This window comes from Caloenas nicobarica, chromosome 3 (genome assembly GCF_036013445.1).
Source record: "Caloenas nicobarica isolate bCalNic1 chromosome 3, bCalNic1.hap1, whole genome shotgun sequence".
In the NCBI taxonomy this organism is placed as follows: domain Eukaryota; kingdom Metazoa; phylum Chordata; class Aves; order Columbiformes; family Columbidae; genus Caloenas; species Caloenas nicobarica.
The window spans coordinates 117,270,473-117,283,192 of NC_088247.1; the positions used below are offsets into that span (position 1 = coordinate 117,270,473).

Below are 12,720 nucleotides of genomic sequence, written 5' to 3' on the forward strand. Positions count from 1 at the left end.
AGACCAAAATAGAGAAAATAACGTGCAAAAAGGGGATTTGAGACTGTGACAGTTGCAAGTGTCACGCCACACTAAAATCTGCTTTCTTGAACATAATTCAGTCATTGTTATGAATTTCCAGGAATAATTAACATAAATTGCCATGTAAATTTTTGAGACGCATGCAAGGAAAAAAAAAGCAAAGACAGGCAAAAGAAAACAAGGGAAAAAAATTGAAATAGTACACGAGGATTTGTACTTGTTTCATTCATTTTCAGCAGTCTAAACAGGCATGCAGAAAGGATTACCGGACTCAGTCCTAAGAAGAGTTACCTCTACTTACAGCTGCAAGTACTAAGACATTTCTAGAAAAAACCCCTACTGTACTTGCTTGGGTCTGAGCTACCCAACGTTAACTCTTACAAGGCATTCCCTTATCACAGTTTATTTCTCTTCAGGGCAGAAAGCTTCTTTTGTAGTATATTTGTCCACTTTCAAACCCAATGAAGTCCTGGGGCTCTCTGTATGGCTGGTTTTTGCCGATACTGTGGTAATATGGTAAAATGGAAATGTCTTAAGACCAGGTTATTAGCAGACTCACTGACTTGAGTAACATCACTGATTGCTAATAACAGCAAAGGTACACTGTCAAGTCTGGAGGTTTTTGTTTGATTGCTTATTTTATCTCAGCAGCATGCAGATGCACACTGTGTAGAACTGGCTGAGCTTGGTATATGACTTATTGATAACTTTAACATCTATGTTAACTTTATGAGTTCATTTGTCAATGAGTAAGCTGCTAAAGCGAGACCTTAGAGACCCAACAGTGTCTGTAGAGAAGTCTGCATCAATTCATAAGGGGATACAAACATGCTCCTGAATGGGAGCTTTGCTGTATTTTACAGGAAACCAAGCTGAGAGATCACAGGCCTTGCCTCTATGTCTTTGATTGGCAGGATTTAGTCTTTGCTAGCACTGGTCTCCAGGCAAGCTTCAGTTAATCCATCAACAAGCCCTCTGCATGCTTCATAAGTGTCAGGCCCTTTGCATACCTACTCTTTTATAAGGAAAGAGAAAAAGAGGATGGGAAGTATACATCTGATGAGTAAGATGGTGGACTGCGACCTTCAGCCACTAACTGAGGTGCTCAAAGCCACACACGCTCTAATTTTGTCCCTTCTCCAACTAACAAGCAGATATGAGAAGGCAGCTGCATGGTGGCATAACTTATTACTAGAGTGCTGGGAAAAGAGGAGTGAACTCATCAAAACCTAAAGACTGAATGATGCCAGTTTTACAAGTGTCCATCTTTAGGGGCACAGGAGGCTCTCACCTTTTTCTCACTGTGGAGGAACCAAATACACTCCTAGCTTTGTGCTTGCTACTGATTATAAGGACAGTCATAGGATGGCACAAATGGAGCTCATCTAATATGAGAAGAGAAAAAAACAAATGTTAGGCTCTTGCTCCCTCTGGGAGCTCCTTGTAGTTTGGTATATGCTATGCCTTACACTTGCTAACAATATAACGTCACCTGTGCAGTTTGGATTTTTGACTAGAAGAGAAACAACAAAACACTGGATATTAACTCTTGAAGAAGTATCCATCCAATAACATGATGATCATATGAGATGTGATCAAGATTCTACTATCAAAAGTGGCCATGAGGTAAAACCTAGGGGAGTATACTCGATCAGACCAAGCCTGTAACTATACTTTTCCTCAGAATAGTCTCCTGCAGTTTGGTGCTCGGGAACTTTGAGCCATAAGCAGTATCTTTGTGCTAAACGGTTTTCTTGATGGCTTTTCCTTTCATGAGTTTGTATAATCAACTTATTAAATTCATAAGAACAAGCTCTAAGTAACACTAAATCAAGAGAACAGATACACAATCTAATCTGCTAACTCTGACTAAAATTCCACCCTTGGAACCCAGGCACAGACATTCAAGGAGGGACAGCAGTGGGATTGCTGCCTACACCTAGCTCTGTATCTTTTCCTCCAGGCCTCCCTTCATTTTTATGATGGCCTCAAAACTACGGAACCACAGTGCAACTTGAGAATACAAAACCTTTCAACCAGAAGAATGACTCAGTGAATCAGATTAGAACTAGAGCAATAAATTGCTGGTTGTGGTTTTTCCTCTAATTCTGCAAGTCTGGCCCACCTTCCTTTTCTCTGGCTCAGCTCCTACCTTTGAGAGTATGAAGTTACGAAGCCTTAATAACTCTGCTGCTAGTATGAAGGAGAAATTGCTAGATTCGTTCTCCCAAAGAGGCTTTTATGAAACATTTAGACTTCACCAGCTCAGCAAACAGAATACAAAACACTGCCTGTAGCAGAGAACATCAAGTTATGATATAGTTGAAAAACAGAAAGAAAGGGCAAGTAAATTTTTTTGTAGCAACTGATGTTAAATTTACGTAACAAACAACATGTCCTGGTTGCTTTCGTTACTCACCCTCACCACAGTAAAATGTCTCATTCTGATCTTATAACAATTAACTGCAACAAACAAAAGAAACACGGGGAAAAAAAAAAACCAAAAACCAAAACAACAAAACCACAAAAGACAGCAGAACTTCCAAGCATTTATGGAAGAGATTGAGGACCAAGACAGGTAACATCTGACAGAAAGGTGACATACGTGTCCTTGTGAGGCAAAAGCTCTGGCTGTACAGGAGCCTGACATTGCCAGGCAACTCACCCTGAAGCATCAAGGGTTTATCAAAACAAGGAGTTTATTAATTGCTGTAAAGTCACTGTGTCATTTTATTAGACAAGAAGCACCAGGGAAAACCGAATTTTTTTAAACAAACTTTGTATTTTTAAAAAATTGCTTATTGAATATGAGCTCTCATTCCCAGTATTTCCAGCAAGCTGCTGTGCTAAACTGATCTTCCCCACTGTGCAATCTTGTGTACTTTACTAAAATTTTAAAAGTTCTCTAACATCTGTCGTTTCAAGGACTTCATGTGCAGGCTTGTATTTCCTGAACTGTTGCGAAAAACCTATTTGACTCCAATAAATGTTTAAACAGGCTTCCTAGCTACACATAAAATACTGAAAGCCAGCAAGGTGATCATAAGGCTTAATTACAGAATGCAAACGCAGTTGATTAAGAAGAGCCTTTATAAGTCACAGAATCTCATTAGGGGTTTAGCACTGGACTCTGATGCTAAAGTTTCAGTTCTAAGTAAAGACTTATTTATACTTCTCGATGAGCACTTGAAGTTAAAAGTCCGAATGTAACCTAGTCACTTTGGGTATTTTTAATTTTAAATAATTAGTGACATATTTTCATTGAGGATACACATACGCATCCATATGCACCAAACAACCACTGCAGCTCAGTAACAATACAGATGCTTTCTGAACTCTGGGACAGCCTGGATATTGAGTTCTACCATAGCCAAATACCTCATTATCCACTCAACTTCTGAACAGCATGGCCCCATATGAATGCCAAAAAAAGACTCCTCTTGCTGTTAGTCAGTCGTCATGCTACTGTCAACTATTTCAGCCTTTGGGAATACAACATCCACCCACAATTTCTCAAGTTTGTATTAGTAAACTCTGCCTAGCATTAGCTGTATTTCCAGGAAAACAGTAACAATTTTCAACTGTTCTAATCACTGATTTAAGCTTTAATAGTAACAAACAGATTCAGTTTAGGCACTATCAGTGACACTCGAATCATGTGCAATAGTAAAAGGGAAAACCAAAACAGAGCAATCCTCTGGTATCTCTATGGAGAATATGGAGCTGCGAATATGAGATGACGGAATGCTGAGTTGTTTTGCCTGGAACTAAACCTATTTTATGGGTGAAAAAGGCAATTCCAAGAAATGCCCGTAGCAGGCAGTACTCCCTTTTCCCTCACTTCTGGGTATACATAGAGTTTCCAGCACAGTACTGATTGCAGAGAAAAAGATTGAAACTTTGTCCAGTGCTCACTATGAGATTTACTTAAGTGATCCAGAGACCCTGGTGACACTGGTCAAGCAGATGAGAGCATTTAAGCAGATAGTTGTGCAGTTTATCACTGAACCTCAACCCAGTTTCTCCAGGAAGATTTTAATATATTACTTAGGGACCACAGAAATGTGCTTCCATAACACACAGATATGCATTAAGGAGCAAGACGTTCAGGTGCACCACAAGGAAGTGTCTGGAGGAATAGTTACTTTCCCTTGGGCTTGAAATCTTGGATTTTCTGCATGAAAAAAAAAAAAGTACTTCTAAACATAGGCCACTGATCCAATATTTCTTATTAGTCTGCAGGCTTTGCACCTCAGCAGTTTCATCTGTTGCCACTGTTGCATGACAATCATCCATGGCAACAGAGTTCTAAATTCAGTCATGAAGATATCTCCCATTTAGCAAGAGCAAGAACTAGATGGAACATCTGACAATTTTTGTTGTCTTGGTTTTGTCATGACAATTACTGAGGTTAGTATGAACCAAACAAGAGACAGGCAAGTGCAAAAGCAATGTTGCAGTTTTGTTAAGCTGCAATTTGGGAGTGCTGCTGGAATCCCAACAACTGCCTAGGCAGCCCTGCTGTACAGAAGTGTGTTTTTACTCACTGTTTCATAATGTTCCTCCTCGCAAGCTGGTCATCTACACGGTCATGATCCCTATGCTGTCACAAACCGAGCAGGCTCTTGTTGTGGAGAGCTATCTAACAGGTATCTTGGAATTTACCAGTCATCAGTTTTCCAGCAATTTGCACCCCACATGCTACAGTCGCTCCCCACTGTTCCCCAAGCTGCCTCCTCAATTAATAAAGATGTTGCTTTTGGGTCTTGGCTACCTTAAGCTATTGGATCGGGTTACAAAAACTTACAGTGACAGTACCAGCTCCCTGACCTTCCTTCCAACATCACGGAGTTGTTTGCGTCTCCATGACACACATGCTACTCTAGCAGCGATGACATCACAATACAAAAAAAGTGTGTCTGTGTGTGTTCTCCTTTGTTGTTTAAGAACTAAACTAGCTCCTGATGAGGTTCACAGCCTGACATCTCCACAGAAACCAAAGAAAGATGGTAGCAGTCTGAGATTTTAAAATATTATAAGCCAATACTGCTGTGAAACACATAAGACCAAGAAATTAGCTGCCAAGGTAACAGCCTCTTTGTTCTGATACTCTTAATCGGTTTCATTTTTACGAATTACAGGATAATATGTGTGAAGTAAGTCATTCATCCATATATATGGATACAATACTCCACTCCGGTTTAAACTGATATATTGAGAGATAATCCATTAGCACCACATTTGCAATTTCCACTCAACTGTAATTTCTAGTTTACAAGCAAGCAACTTACAATGCAGTTCTGGACCGGATGAATGAACAGTGGTCTAATTAGACTGATGTGCTGGGAAACTCTTCCTTCTGTGAAGCAATAAAACAAAAATATGATCGGTATAAAAGCTGGTGGTGTTATCTGCTGGATCTCACTATCAGCAAAAACACCCCTCCCATAATCCACCAAAGGAGAGTATCAAGAGAAACACTTCAGAATTGGATTTGGTTATATTACCGTTAAATTTTTCATGAGAAACGTTTTGCTATATATCCCTGCATAGAAAAAGATAAGCCATGGCTGGTAGCATTGGAAGCTCTGGATGAAACATGCCATTCCCCACCGCACCATGCCAGGACAGTTTTTAACATTCATAAAGCATCGTGAATGATTAATAATCATCACAAAGAAGCAGCTGAACAGTGCTGCCACATTTATATCTTCCCAGAATAAATGCTAGCTGATTTTAATTGTGTTTCATGTCTTCCTTAGACGAGCAACAAAGCGGAGAAGATTTCACTTCAGAATGAGTAACAGACAAGCCGCAGTAACACAGGACTTGAGTAGAGCATGAGCATTACAAAATATGAGGACAATGATCCTCCTGCACATCCATTCCTAAGGTTTCTAAGCATCCTCTGCCACGTGGCCATGTTTCACCCAGAAGTTATTGCAACTAAAACATTTAGCAAGAGCATGTTAGAATGATCTGTATTTCCACACCGCCTCAGAGCAGCAGTCATAGGCCACACACTATTTTGTCTGGCATTGTACCAAAACAGAACCAAACTTATTCTGTGTCCCAAACAGCTCATGGGAAAAGTTGCCAGAGACACTCATAGCTGAAGTGGAGTGGTACGAGGGATATTGGAAATAACAAGATAATATTTTCCACACAAGAGTCTCCAAACAGTGGGTTGTTTATAGAAAAGATACTTTATATGAGGAACTGAAGAAGGATAACAAGGCAGTTTTTTCAGATGTTATGGTGGCATCTTTTGCTGCAAGATGCAGTAAAAATCAGAGTATAAAGGTCTTGAGTTGAGAATGGAAAAAATGAACAACAAAGGCTTGGGTCCTGGATGGATCAGGGGTGAGAGAATGTTTCTTACTACTTAAGAGAAACAGAGCAGAGGTGACAGTCAGTGCGAATCATGAAGAAGAGTCCTGAAAGTACAGAAGAGCAGTTTATGTCAGATGTATAAGAAGCCAGGAAAGCAAGAAGCAAAAAGGGCAATGACATCATCAAATGAGTAGGCTAAAAATTTTGGAATAATTTCAAATTAGTATGAATGGAGTAAGACTACATTTATCAAAGCAAGTTTGTTAACAGGAACGTGACATAATAAAAATGTATGCTTGTACATATAGGAAGCTTTTTCCAACAATTGTTACAGCATCTGATCTACAATCCCCTCAAGCAACAGCCTTCAATCTGTGACCCAAAGAGATGTGAGTAACACCTAAAATTGTCAGAGAAGTGTCATGGTGGTGCTCACAACACTTAAAGTAAACCAGGGGAAAGAGGGAAATAGCAGAGGAATTTAGAGGAGACCAATGAGGACAAAGCAGGCACTGAACAGCAAGAGTGCACGAAAGGTAAAAACAGCTTTTAGATCCATGTATGTTTAAGAGAAAACTGAAGACGGAGACTGACTATAACCAAATGCGCCAACAGTAGATGGAGCTGTGAGATAAGAGAAAAACCTAAATTTTAAGGGGGCCAGTTAAAACAGCAATTCTGAAAAGGAAGGCATAAAACCCTACCTTCAAGTTAAGTCATGAAACAATCCAAAAAAAGCTGAGTTTGATATGAGTATGACAGCCACATCATGTTAGCAGAAGGAGCTGAAATGACCTGTCACTTCTTTTTCCTGCCCTCAGATCAGCAAACATTGCCCGTGCCTAATGCAGGTTAATCCCAGCTAGCTTCTTGTCAAACAAGTGCCAGGATCAGCCAAGCACTAGGCAAACACAAACTCGACCTGATTTAACAACCATATTGAGGGGTCTTTCACATTCTTCATGCTCTGATGTCTGCGCTATATGCTAAGACAATTTGAAATTTTTGACAGAAGCCCAAACAAGAATTTTGTACTGTGTTCTGAGTTGAGTTCTCTTTAAAATAAAGGAACTATTTATGAAGAAGTCTGCTGATATCTGGAACGGAATAATTAATACTTTGAGGTAAGGGCTAATGAACAAAAATTATATATAAAAAGAAAAGATCTGCAGAGACAACTGGTATCACTATCACCATAAGGAAGTTTATAAATGGACTTCAACACAGGCTCTACATCATATTCAGATTCAAAACAAAGCTGGACAACTCTAATAACTCCAGGTGGAACTATGAATTTTACTTGAATCTCTTCTGTAAACAGGAAAAAAAAATATATCCTCCTGGTCCTGCATACAATGGATTCCTGTATTAGGCAACAAACAGTGAGCCTGTCAAGGGTAAGAACAGATTTGTCAGAGATGTAACAACAGTTCCTAGGACAGATTTTGACACCTGATTCTTCTGTGAACATTCTCCAAAAGAAGCAACTTCACACTTACATGAAACTAAGGCACAAAAATGGAATTGCTTCCAGCTTTGTTCACTGAAAGAAAGATCCCAGTAATGGCCCTGTGGGAAGAAGCAAAATAAGGGAAATTCTATATAATCTTTAATCTTTATTTCCATGAGCAAACCCCATCCCTCCCCAAACTTTACAAATTATCTCCTATCAGCCTTTGTCAAGGAAAGAAAAACTGCAACCAGCATTGCCACAATCCTTTTTGGAGGACGGAACACACAAATGATCAATCTGGATTAACTAAGCTATTTTTTGGAGACCTAGAGAAGAGCCCATGTCCAAAAGCTTGTTTGCTGGTCTCATCAGTTAGCCTGATAAAAGATATTATCTGATCCTACAAATCTTGCTTCTCTCAAGGTAAAAAAGAAACAAATATTTTATATATAAAGCACCTGATTTGCAATAGTTACTAACAATTCACAAGAGGTGCCACTGAGGCCTAACTAGATTGCACGGTGCTAACTGCAGTCTTAGGCCTACTTAAGCTATCAAATGGACTGTCAAATGGGAATTACATGCACAGCTAAAGGATAATAAAAGTATATGAGTAATTTTGTCAACAGTAACTGACTTGAAGTAGAGACTAAGTGTCAGTTTGTATTAATAATTACATAAATGGGTCCACAATCACACAGCTGGCCTGTTGTACATCAAGCAATCCATTTCTCTTATTTTTGTGAAGCTGAGCTTTAAGTCATGTTGTGCAATTTGTAAATCATCACACTGAAACCTGCTGATTATATTATGCATGCCAGTATCCAACTAAGTAATTTCCAGACCCAGTGGAAACCACGGAATTCTTTGCAAGCCCTTCAGATTACTGATATTCACGCTAATTATTTGTTACTTCATAGTAATATATAGCTAGATGTAAATTACAACATGTTGGGGTTGTTTAAGACCTTTGTTATTTAAAACACTTTTACATGTTATCTTTTTTCAAATCAGCATCATAGCAAAGGCACAAAATGCACTAACTAATTCAATACACAACTGAAAACTGCCACTGCTCCTCACCGCTACCAGCATAGAGGCTGAATAACAGGCGGAATCAGACAGGACAGAATCCATCCTCACTTCAACCTGAGCACGGATTGCCGCCCCAGCTACCGACTGCACTGGCAGGCAGTGAATAAATCCCTTTTAACCATTGCTGTAACGAGTATAACGGATACACACAGACCCTTGCTTCACTTCTACTTGTCTATGTCTAACCTAAAGCTGAAGCCACGAAAAACCTCCATTATGAGCAAATGCACAGGTGGCTGCTGAGATGTCCTGCATCCCACTGCAGAGCCTCTGCATCTCTCTCTGTACTCAGTGAACCTCACTCCTGAAGACTTGACCAATAAAGAGACAACAGTTAAACGGTTAGACACACAGCTACCAACTTACTCAAATGTGAATGGCACTGCTAGTATATGAGCAAGAAAAGTAACCCAAAAAGCAGGCAATAATGAACATTTTCTACTTGTTTCTAAAAAGTCAAACATTCAATTGCTATAAGAGAACACAATAAAAAATAACGGAGCAATGTTTAGATCTAACAATTGCCAAAGCCAACAATACAAAATCTTTCTGGTCCCCAGTGTAGCTAGTCAGCTGTACAGCATGCTAGAAGTTTAAATATTTTACTGTTGCTGAAGCAAAAAATTTGTGACTGGAAGCATGGCAGTAGAATTCCAGGCAGAGCGGTAATTTCTGCCATAATACAAGGACTGCTTGACCATTTGGATGATTAATAAAATGGACAGAATTCACAACAACACTGCTGGATGATGATACAGAAAGGAGGGAGAGGGGACCAGCAGCGCTCTTCTCTTTTCTTGAAGAAAAGCGGTCTTGATAGTTTTTATGACAGCAAAGTACTTCTGGCCAGATCAAGCTGATCAAATCTTCCTAATTTTGGCACCTAGTAGAAGCCATGTTCTTAGAAAAATTCCTAAAAACCCTGTAGCAAGAGGACAGGGAAAGTGGGGGGTTTGTCCACCTGAGTTCAAACACCTACATTAGGCAGATGTGAGCTTCCTCCAACGGCCTTCCAATACATATACAAGGGATATGGGAATTACACAAGGAACACTGGTACTTATTTTAGGGAGACTGCTTCACCAGGTGTAATCTAAGATGACCACTCCGATTTCCCAGTAGCAAAGACATTTACAAGGTTCCCACCACCTTTTGCGCATAACTAAGTAAACTGGCAGTTTGCTGCTATCCTACTCACATGGCTGCATCTATGCAGCTGTGAGACTTCAAAATTATTTTAGGAGGTGGAAAAAAAACCTCACCAAACCCTACGTCTTTCCTTCTTTCTTTTTTCTTATGTTCTATTCTCAGTTCACTGATGAGGGTTAAGGTCTGGATTAACAAATAGATACACGAGCACAGCTGAGGAAATAGTAAATTGAAGTTGAATAAGGAGAAAAAGCAAATTGGGATGGTGAACTGCTAATAAAGCTTTATACCCAGGGCAATACAACATGGACTTGCATCTTTACATTTCTGTTTCATGCAAGCCAGACACATCCATCTTTTTCTGCAGCACCGCCTTATGTGTGCTTTAACTGCAGCATGCTAACAGCAGTTGGCATTTTACAAAATGCTGGAACCGGGGATTAATGTTTTAAAGGATTTAAATGTTGTGATTTCAAGCTGCTTTACAGTTGTAAGGAACATTGGCTTCTACAGAGGGTCGTAACAGGAGCAGTAAAAATTATGTCTAAATGGATGTGGGGAACACAGACGGTATTGAAAATGATGAGATTTTTAGAACCTGCATACAGTAATGTGCCACATCTAGAGCAACACATGGAAAACAGAGACCTAAAAGCTCTTAACCATTTGCTGGACTTTGCACTTGCTGCTTCTCTTTTGACTCAGTTATTGTTCTGTTTAGTTCTGGTGTACATATGTATTGCAACCAGCACCCTGTCCACCATAACCCTAATGTGAAATCCTGGATGTACATTTGTCAGCAGGGATATTTGCACTGATGTCAATAAACTATAGCGAAAGTTCTACAACTGGGGTAAAGGAAATTACTTTTAAACAGTAGAGAATATGTTACTGTGAGTGCCAGCAAATTCACTTGCCTCAGCAAACTCAGTTTGAAGATCACTATCTCACTGAAAGAATTTAAATTGTGTAAGATCACAGCACTTAGAGACGCTTGGGTTCGTTTCCTACAACTACTTTCTGCAGACTGCCACAACGATGACCCTGGGGGCCACAGGAGATTCTTTCATTCTGGGGATGTTCTTGTATGGGTTTTCGGCAACAACCTACCTCAAATCTCTCTTTGCAAAGACTCAAGTTTTAAATTTATATGCCCTCTCAAAGTATCCAGCAACAAGTTTGTTCTGCAGCCTGAAGTCTTAGGAGGCCATGGGAACTCATTCTGTCTTGAAAGGATGTTAGACATCACTCCAGCTCTTCCCTGCAGCACCATACTCAGTCTTTTATATTATTTGCTCTGTTCACTTTAGAACATTTAAAATGTAAAATAAAGAAGATCTCCAAAACTACAAGGCCATTTTAAGAAAAATATCAACACATCCACATACCCCAATTACAAAGATTTGCAGAATGGTCAAACAGAAGCCCACAGTTGCCACAGAAAGTAAACAAGAACCGCCTGTAAGACTGTGGCCAGAACAGAGAGAAAAAGCTACGAAAATACTTTGCTCACAGCAGCAACTGCCTCATTCAGCTTGATGAAACTCATCTTTTGTTACTAGAGGCATCGCTGATTCCTTCACCAGTGACTCAGGAGTGATACAAAACAGCCACACTGAAATTGTTGTGCCAAAATGATGAGCCAGCGCTGGGGGATTAGAACAGGACAGTGCAGTCCCTTCTCCACACTCAGGAGGTGCCACGAGTGAGCTCCTCGTTGTGCTTCTCAGAGCACCCAGATTATCAGCAAGTACAGACAAATTTCTACAATTGTTTTATTTTCACCGGTCCTCTGAGTAGCACAATTCTGTGAAGGACTGCAAAGAAAAAAAAAAAAAAAAAAAATCAAGCAGAAATACCAAGTGATGATTCCCAAAACTTTCACTGAGTTCTTAAGGATAAACTTTAAAACAGAAAGAGGTGGCCCCAGTCTGGCTGCAAAATAATTTCTCAAGTTTTTTTTAGTTGGTGGCAGTTTGACAGTATAAAAATGTTGTGACAAAGTCGCAGCAAAATAATATAATATCAATAAAATAAGCTGCATATTTTACATTTAATATTTCCATTTTATTTCCTTTTTCTTCTTAAGTCAGAATAAAACATATTTTCTCCTACATATCCTTCTTTCACTGCTGATGTGAATGAAAAAAATAATATGGTGACAGTCATTATAACTTCCTTGGAGCACAATCAAGTAATTTGGAGAGTTGTAAGTGTCCATTCTAGGCTCATGGTGATGGAAATAGAGAGTCTATCATGTTTATATATACGCTACTTAGTGTTATTTCTTATTTTGACAAGGAAATAAGGGAAGACTTTCTTAAAGAAGAAACAGTGAAAGAAATGCTATTCCTTCTTACGTGAAAAATAAGTGACATATCAAGTATTTTTATTTTTGGAATAGAATACTATCTTCATCTTTTCTATTCACTCTCTGCTTTTGGTTAGCCTCCAAGTGATTAAATCAAACGACTATGTTAATTTCCCACATATCATTTACACAGGCCAGATTTGAGTTATTTTTTGACCAGAAATATTTCAACAACGGTGTGTCTTTAAACCTTCAGTTTTATATCCACTTTCATATTTACATAACAATATTTATTCATTTCTAGATAATGGCTGCAGAGTTCAGTGACAAAGGTTGGTGGGTTTTGGTGGTGGTGGTG

At 39.3% G+C, this 12,720-nt stretch overlaps 1 protein-coding gene across 4 annotated transcripts in view; it reads right to left on the reverse strand.

Moving 5' to 3' along the window:
- PLCB4 (phospholipase C beta 4) overlaps positions 1-12,720 on the reverse strand; it is a 188,789-nt gene that overhangs the window by 111,318 nt on the left and 64,751 nt on the right. For 3 of the 4 annotated variants that reach the window (XM_065630534.1, XM_065630533.1, XM_065630531.1), the window contains exon 3: positions 5,313-5,380. The gene's annotated coding sequence lies outside the window, so the exon portion shown is untranslated. Of the gene's footprint in view, positions 1-5,312; positions 5,381-7,853; positions 7,916-12,720 lie in introns of those variants that run through there. The other variant, XM_065630532.1, reaches the window with a different exon arrangement.